This window comes from Schistocerca americana, chromosome 9, assembly GCF_021461395.2.
Source record: "Schistocerca americana isolate TAMUIC-IGC-003095 chromosome 9, iqSchAmer2.1, whole genome shotgun sequence".
Lineage (NCBI taxonomy): Eukaryota > Metazoa > Arthropoda > Insecta > Orthoptera > Acrididae > Schistocerca > Schistocerca americana.
The window spans coordinates 104525322-104535018 of record NC_060127.1 but is presented as its reverse complement, the minus strand read 5'-3'; positions in this window follow the sequence as shown (position 1 = coordinate 104535018).

Genomic DNA, 9697 nt, shown 5'->3' with positions numbered 1-9697 from the left:
ATTGAAATACGAACACCGTGAATTCATTGTCCCAGGAAGGGGAAACTTTATTGACACATTCCTGGGGTCAGATACATCACATGATCACACTGACAGAACCACAGGCACATAGACACAGCCAACAGAGCATGCACAATGTCGGCACTAGTACAGTGTATATCCACCTTTCGCAGCAATGCAGGCTGCTATTCTCCCATGGAGACGATCGTAGAGATGCTGGATGTAGTCCTGTGGAACGGCTTGCCATGCCATTTCCACCTGGCGCCTCAGTTGGACCAGCGTTCGTTCTGGACGTGCAGACAGCGTGAGACGACGCTTCATCCAGTCCCAAACATGCTCAATGGGGGACAGATCCGGAGATCTTGCTGGCCAGGGTAGTTGACTTACACCTTCTAGAGCACGTTGGGTGGCACGGGATACATGCGGACGTGCATTGTCCTATTGGAACAGCAAGTTCCCTTGCCGGTCTAGAAATGGTAGAACGATGGGTTCGATGACGGTTTGGATGTACCGTGCACTATTCAGTGTCCCCTCGACGATCACCAGTGGTGTACGGCCAGTGTAGGAGATCGCTCCCCACACCATGATGCCAGGTGTTGGCCCTGTGTCCCTCGGTCGTATGCAGTCCTGATTGTGGTGCTCACCTGCATGGCACCAAACACGCATACGACCATCATTGGCACCAAGGCAGAAGCGACTCTCATCGCTGAAGACGACACGTCTCCATTCGTCCCTCCATTCACGCCTGTCGCGGCACCACTGGAGGCGGGCTGCACGATGTTGGGGCGTGAGCGGAAGACGGCCTAACGGTGTGCAGGACCGTAGCCCAGCTTCATGGAGACGGTTGCGAATGGTCCTCGCCGATACCCCAGGAGCAACAGTGTCCCTAATTTGCTGGGAAGTGGCGGTGCGGTCCCCTACGGCACTGCGTAGGATCCTACGGTCTTGGCGTGCATCCGTGCGTCGCTGCGGTCCGGTCCCAGGTCGACGGGCACGTGCACCTTCCACCGACCACTGGCGACAACATCGATGTACTGTGGAGACCTCACGCCCCACGTGTTGAGCAATTCGGCGGTACGTCCACACGGCCTCCCGCATGCCCACTATACGCCCTCGCTCAAAGTCCGTCAACTGCACATACGGTTCACGTCCACGCTGTCGCGGCATGCTACCAGTGTTAAAGACTGCGATGGAGCTCCGTATGCCACGGCAAACTGGCTGACACTGACGGCGGCGGTGCACAAATGCTGCGCAGCTAGCGCCATTCGACGGCCAACACCGCGGTTCCTGGTGTGTCCGCTGTGCCGTGCGTGTGATCGTTGCTTGTACAGCCCTCTCGCAGTGTCCGGAGCAAGTATGGTGGGTCTGACACACCGGTGTCAATGTGTTCTTTTTTCCATTTCCAGGAGTGTATACAATACCTTAAAGGCTGCGCCAAAGATTAAATTGAGAGGGATGTAGAATATAATCTCTGTAATGTTCATGTAGGATTCTCTTTTGTTTCATATTCCAAGAAGGAGTTAAGAGACACTTTCGATTGTTACCTTGTAGGGGATGGTCGTAATTTTTGGTGTGTGCGGAAGGGCAGCCATCTTGTTAGTATTTATGGTTTGTGTGATGAGCAGAGCAAGTCTTATTGTGTTGTGAACAAAAAATAGTGAGAAGTATGAAAGGTCTCTGTTGGATTCCTTTCATGTTTAATTTCTTAAATCTGTTGCCATTTATGGAATAAATTCCTCTTCTAAATGTACTGTGGCGTTTCTGACTATCTGGGAGGAGACTGAGTAGTGGAACGTGTTACTTTTACACATAAACAAGAACGATCTGTCACACTACTACACTTTAAAACACAGTTTATATGTAATTCATGTCACACAGTCTCATACGGAACCTACATCCGCTTTCTTTTATATACTGTATATGATAAGATACTGTCATTCCCCTTCCCTTCTGTGTGAGAGTATGAATGAGCAAATGTATTTGTAGTTGCATGCTTGAGGGTAGCAGACAAGGCTGTCTGCTAGAGAACAGTAGGACCAACGTCGGAACAGGTAGCTACGCTTTCTTAAAGCAGAGAGGTTTCTATCCTTAGTATGGTTCTGTCCGTCCGTTGTCATGTTGGTATAGGAAGCTGCCCCTCTGGCCCCTTCCGTTTGTCTTTGTGAGCCACCCTCAGGAAACACGCTCGGCAGTAGGCAGTTGCAGTCTGGCGGTGGCGAGCGTCTGAAGTGGTAAGATCTCCGGCTAAGCGCGTGTCTGCTAAGTCCGTAGGACAATGGATTTGTTAAGTTCAGCGTAACTGAAAATTTAATCATCTTTATCTCGGGTTTAGCTCTAAAATATCTAAGGTTATCTTAAATTGCAGCGTAGTGTAATTCTCGTGTGAAGTTCAGATTATTTTGGGGTAGTTGGTTTGTCATTACTTTGCGAGTAAAGTGGAACCACGTTTTGATCAGTAACTCTAACTAAGTTCATCAATCTTAAATGTGAATGCTTGTGTGATTATAACGTCTCGTCTTGACAATATTTTACAATATAACAACTTTTCTTTATGCTTTTCTTTATGTTCAACCCACGTGGAGTGTACTTTGCGAGACCAGTACCACGTGCTTATATAACTGTTTGACCCATCAGGTTAATAGTAAGACGTTAGTAACCAGTTCAAGGTTTTGCTTTTGTCAATTGCTTTTCGATCTAATGTATTTTAATTATCAAAATTATTGTGGAGTTGTACGCTTTGTGTAAACCAAGTTGACCACGTGGAGCATGTGGTATAATCATCAAAGTAGCCTTCAGCTATTCTTTTTGCGAAGACTTCACAAAGAGTTAATATGAATTTAGTATACCAGTGTATGGTAATTACATGACGGACAGGATTGTGGTATGAACGTAATTTCTTTGGGTAAAAAACTGAATCTGTTGGTTGTGGTTAATTTCTTCTTGCTTATGTTTCAATGTTCTTCGTGAGTTATTTTATGAATGCAGTGTCGTATGCAGTCTCCCAATCTTGGCTCCATATTTTGTGTGTTCCGTAAGATTTTCACCATCCTAAATAAGGCACCAGCTCAGTTATAACTCACGTATAATATGCTGAAATTTCAATGAACAATCATAAAATAAATTTCCAAATATAAACTGATTTCTTTCTTTTTATTTAAATTCTCTTTTTATATATATATATATATTACCGGTTTTGTATGACTATTAAAAGATTATCATTAATGTTAGTCTGCTTGGTAAACGTAGACTAAATATCTGATGAAACAGTTGCCCAGTAATCCACGGTTAACGTCCCCAGACAGATCACGGCTTTTAACCCGCTTTCATTGTCAATTAGCACCGATATCAGCATAGCAAATTCGTGTAGCAATATTACAAGTATCAAAGTTTTACGAGAATTATTTAAAGTGACGTAGCATTGTATTTCTTGGTTTCCACCGTCTTCGTGAAGTAAACAGATGCCGACTTAGGAAGATACGCACGGTCAACAAAGAGAAGAACATCGATGGCGACTAATGAATTAATATTGTGGCAGAAGGACTAATTCTACGTCTAAGGTGAGAACTCTGATTAAATCAACAATGACGTAGAATTCAAAATGTAATTAATCGGAATTGTAAATTATATTACAGGCAAATTTCACACAGCACTGAATTTGTCCGCATTCAAGCAGGTCAATACAGTCCGTAAAAAAGCCTTTCACAAATTCTAAATTTGCAGTTCCATACCCATAATTTTTTCTCTTTTCAAAAAATCAATAAATTTAATTTTTTTATTTATTTCGCCACACCACTTAAAGAAAGAAGTTTTAATTGCTAAGCGATTCTTTTAAAGGTGTAAAGACGGACGACATTGGTCAATGGATGACAGGAAACAAGTGGTGAATCATCTGCATCCAATGACATTCCGATGGAAGGGTTTGATTGTAGCTCATGCCCGTAGAACGTAACCTGCCATCATGTGTAGTGCGACAGTGAAGTACGAAGGAGCTGGTGTTACGATGTGGGGGCGTCTTTCGTGGTGTTAGATGGTAAGTTTCCTCGAAAGCTGTTACACAAGATATTTCAGAATGTCATACGCTTATTCCCTTGATCAGTTAGTCGGTCTCTTACGCTGCAGACCATATTCAGTACCACCAGTGACTGCCCAGTTTATTGCCTTCATTTCCCTTCTCTTTTATCACGATGAGGCTCTGTAGAGTTGAAGTTCTTCGAGCTCGCTGCCAAAGCATAGGGGTTATCGTAAAAGGAACAGTCTGCGCCATAAAATTGTTAAGTTCCCAAAGCTGGGTTTCAACCCAGGTAACCGACAGGGCTTTCACTTCCCCCAGTCCCAGCTCATGGGGACAGCTATCTGCTGAAAAAAAAAAAAAAACAGTATGGTTCAATGAGTGCGAGGAACGTCTTTGCCTCAATGGCCACTCTACAGCAGAACGTCAAATTTAAACTTTCAGAAGGAAACGTGCCTGTTGGCTCGTAGTGGTATTTTGCATAAAGCGTGCACTTTCTTCTGTGCATCTACGTATGAGCCCGCCTATTTGTCAGCTTCAGAATCACTTCATGGTGTGGAGTAAGTCTTCTGTCTTCCTCCTCACTCCAAAGTACTGCCGGTTAATAATCGGAACTCCACACCTCATTACTAAATTCTCGCTGGACGGAACTCATAAAGTCTGTTACTATTGGACAGTGAGATTCCTGGTCCGACAGAAACAGCCAAGTTTCAGAGCACTGAAGAAGAGAATTGGGCCGACTGCTGAAGAGTAAGAACAACCGATGAGACGACTCTTGCTGTCGCATAGAAGGATGTCTCCACTGTAGCACTCAACATAGGATGCAGGCCGAATTCAGACTTTCCAGCTGCTGCTGATGCTGCCTTCCGCTTTTACGCTATGCTAGTTTGATAAGAACTGGCCAGCGTTGCAAACACAGATGCACTATGTGATCAAAAGTATGCGGACACACGCATACGCACGTATTAGGTGCATTGTGCTGCCACCTACTGCCAGGTGCTCCATATCAGCGACCTCAGTAGTCATTATACATCGTGAGAGAGCAGAATGGGGCACTCCGCGGAATTCACGGACGTCGAACGTTATCAGATGAATGGATATCAATTGTGTCATACGTCTGTACGGGAGATTTCCACACGCCTAAGCATCCCTAGGTTCACTGTTTCCGATGTGATAGTGAAGCATAAAAGCGTACAGGCCGACCTCGTCTATTGACTGGCAGAGACCGCCGACGGTTGAAGATGGTCAAATGGGTGATAGGCTGACATCTATGCAAACCACACATAGGAATTACAAACTGCATCAGGGTCCACTGCAAGTACTATGACACTTAGGCGGGAGGTGAGAAAACTTGGATTTCATGGTCGGGCGGCTGCTCATAAGCCACACATCACGCCAGTAAATGCGTAAGGAGCGTAAACATTGCACGACTGAACAGTGGAGAAACGTTGTGTGGAGTGACGAATCACGGTACACAATGTGGCGATCCGATGGCAGGGAGTGGGTATGGCGGATGCCCGATGAACGCCATCTTCCAGAGTGTGTAATTGCGAACAGTAATTTCGGAGGCGGTGGTGTTATGGTGTGGTCGTATTTTTCATGAAGGAGGTTTGCACCCCTTGTTGTTTTGCGTGGCACTATAACAGCACACGCCTACACTGATGTTTTGAGCACCTTCTTGCTCCCCACTGCTGAAGAGCGATTCGGGGATGGCGATTGCATCTTTCAACACGATCGAGCACCTGTTCATAAAGGTTCGGCCTGTGGCGGAATGGTTACACGACAATAACATCCTGACCTGAATCCTACAGAACGCCTTTGGGATGTTTTGGAACGCCGACTTCGTGGCAGGCCTCACTGACCGACATCGATACCTCTCCTCGGTGCAGCACTCCGTGAAGAATGGGCTGGCATTCCCCAAGAATCCTTCCAGCACGTGATTGAAGGTATGCCTGCGAGAGTGGAAGTTGTCATCAAGGCTAAGGGCGGGTCAACACCATACTGAGTTCCAGCATTACCGATGGAGGGCGCCACGAACTTGTAAGTTATTTACAGTCAGATGTCCGCATACTTCTGATCACATAGTGTGTGACAGCTAACTTCCATCAGGAGAAAGTGGACAGCTTTAACGTCTCGCAGCCTGCTAGTTGTCTTCATTATGTGCTTTAGTGATCTTACTCGTGTGAGTACTTATTTTTTCGTCTTCTTTCTGTAATCAACTAACCACTCCTGTTGTATCTGTGAAATACTCTCATAATTATGCTTTTACCATGCCCCTCTACCTGTGCCAAGATTACATTTTACAGTTATGATCCCATGTTTAGTTATTAAATCTTCATTAAGTTACATCAGCGGGTAACTCCCATGTTGATGTTTTACAATAATAAGCCTCATTATTATAGTGACCACCTGTTTCTGTTATAGGAAGATGATCCCTCCTCTCATTAATATATATATATATATATATACACTCCTGGAAATGGAAAAAAGAACACATTGACACCGGTGTGTCAGACCCACCATACTTGCTCCGGACACTGCGAGAGGGCTGTACAAGCAATGATCACACGCACGGCACAGCGGACACACCAGGAACCGCGGTGTTGGCCGTCGAATGGCGCTGGCTGCGCAGCATTTGTGCACCGCCGCCGTCAGTGTCAGCCAATTTGCCGTGGCATACGGAGCTCCATCGCAGTCTTTAACACTGGTAGCATGCCGCGACAGCGTGGACGTGAACCGTATGTGCAGTTGACGGACTTTGAGCGAGGGCGTATAGTGGGCATGCGGGAGGCCGGGTGGACGTACCGCCGAATTGCTCACACGTGGGGCGTGAGGTCTCCACAGTACATCGATGTTGTCGCCAGTGGTCGGCGGAAGGTGCACGTGCCCGTCGACCTGGGACCGGACCGCAGCGACGCACGGATGCACGCCAAGACCGTAGGATCCTACGCAGTGCCGTAGGGGACCGCACCGCCACTTCCCAGCAAATTAGGGACACTGTTGCTCCTGGGGTATCGGCGAGGACCATTCGCAACCGTCTCCATGAAGCTGGGCTACGGTCCCGCACACCGTTTGGCCGTCTTCCGCTCACGCGCCAACATCGTGCAGCCCACCTCCAGTGGTGTCGCGACAGGCGTGAATGGAGGGACGAATGGAGACGTGTCGTCTTCAGCGATGAGAGTCGCTTCTGCCTTGATGCCAATGATGGTCGTATGCGTGTTTGGCGCCGTGCAGGTGAGCGCCACAATCAGGACTGCATACGACCGAGGCACACAGGGCCAACACCCGGCATCATGGTGTGGGGAGCGATCTCCTACACTGGCCGTACACCACTGGTGATCGTCGAGGGGACACTGAATAGTGCACGGTACATCCAAACCGTCATCGAACCCATCGTTCTACCATTCCTAGACCGGCAAGGGAACTTGCTGTTCCAACAGGACAATGCACGTCCGCATGTATCCCGTGCCACCCAACGTGCTCTAGAAGGTGTAAGTCAACTACCCTGGCCAGCAAGATCTCCGGATCTGTCCCCCATTGAGCATGTTTGGGACTGGATGAAGCGTCGTCTCACGCGGTCTGCACGTCCAGAACGAACGCTGGTCCAACTGAGGCGCCAGGTGGAAATGGCATGGCAAGCCGTTCCACAGGACTACATCCAGCATCTCTACGATCGACTCCATGGGAGAATAGCAGCCTGCATTGCTGCGAAAGGTGGATATACACTGTACTAGTGCCGACATTGTGCATGCTCTGTTGGCTGTGTCTATGTGCCTGTGGTTCTGTCAGTGTGATCATGTGATGTATCTGACCCCAGGAATGTGTCAATAAAGTTTCCCCTTCCTGGGACAATGAATTCACGGTGTTCTTATTTCAATTTCCAGGAGTATATATATATATATATATATATATATATATATATATATATATGTGTGTGTGTGTGTGTGTGTGTGTGTGTGTGTATGTATGTTTGTGTTTGGTGTGGTACCCATATTTTCACAGATGATTGGGCCACGCCTGCTAATTATTATTCCATTAAGACGGCTCAGTTGTGTCACATTATCATTTACTTAAAAATAATTTGCATTCGACTATAGTGTGATAGAAGTACGACAAACAGTACAACCAACAGTCCCCATAAGATTATGGCGACGCTGCCAGGATTTTTGAAGCCTGGAAACCTCTGAATTTCGTACTCAAATCTTCTTTTTAATTGGTCGAATTTTAACTAAAAAAGAACGAAGCCCTAATAATAAAAGAACATCAAGAATTTAAATTAGTTATGTTACAGGCAGTTTTATTAATTTGTGTTTCTTCATAGGTAAGGTTGGTGACTAAAAGAGTGCCGTTGCCGCGGGAAATCTGTCTCTGGCTGGCAACAGTGGATTCAACTGGCAACCGCAGTGCACCGATGCGACGAACACGCGTTGCGGCGATTCGCAGGCTTACCAACAGTCTCCGTCCCGTCCTGCCCACAGCGCTGTGTAGCCCGTGATGCGTCACTGCAGTCTACGCTGCCAGCGAAACTTGAAGTGAAAGTGTTCTGTGTGATCGGCAACAGTACAATGTTTTGGTTAGCAGCTAGTTTCGTAATGGGAAAAAGTAAAATATATTCATATGATGCGTGCTATAAATTCAAGCCGGTCAGAGTGGCCGTGCGGTTCTAGGCGCTACAGTCTGGAACCGAGCGACGGCTACGTCGCAGGTTCGAATCCTGCCTCGGGCATGGATGTGTGTGATGTCCTTAGGTTAGTTAGATTTAAGTAGTTCTAAGTTCTATGCGACTGATGACCTCAGAAGTTAAGTCGCATAGTGCTCAGAGCAGTTTGAACCATTTCTATAAATTAAAAGTTATAGCATATGCAGAAGAACATGGAAACAGAGAATCTAGCCGGCCGCGGTGGCCGAGCTGCTCTAGGCGCTTCAGTCCGGAACCGCGCGACTGCTTCTGTCGCAGGTTCGAATCCTGCCTCGGGCATGGATGTGGGTGATGTCCTTAGGTTAGTTATGTTCAAGTAGTTCTGAGTTCTAGGGGACTGATGACCTCAGATCTTAAGTCCCATAGTGCTCAGAGCCATCTGAACCATTTGAACAGAGAAGCTGAGCGGCATTTCGGCGCTACACAACAGAAAAAAACCATTCGCGATTGGCACACTGATAAAGGACTGAAAAAAATGAGGACTAAATGTGCAAATAGAGGACTGAATGCAGAACGGCCAAAACTGGATGATGACGTAATGAAATGCAATCTAGGACACCGTCAAAAGGGCTCTGGAATTATACAATAACGATTCAAATACACGCTCATTAGCTACCGCTACAGCGGTACTTGGCAGACTTTAAGGGTGGAGTTGGTTTATGAAGCGTCGTAGACTTCACGTGCGAAACAAAACCAAAATATCTCAGCAAATGCCAGAAGAGTATGAAGAGAAAATATTGTCTTTCCATCGCTTTATTACTCAACATCGAAAGAAAAGCCGAATAAAGAGTACGGACGTAACTCCTCTGACACTTAATGTGAGGAGTAACAGAATTGTTGCTACCAAAGGTACTAAAACTATAACTATAAAAAAAGTGGACATGAAAAAGTTACTACACTGTCATCCTTGTGCTGACGGTACTGAACTTAATCCAATGATTATTTTCAAGCTCAAAACCATTCCAAAACCTTCTGAAATACTGCGAGGA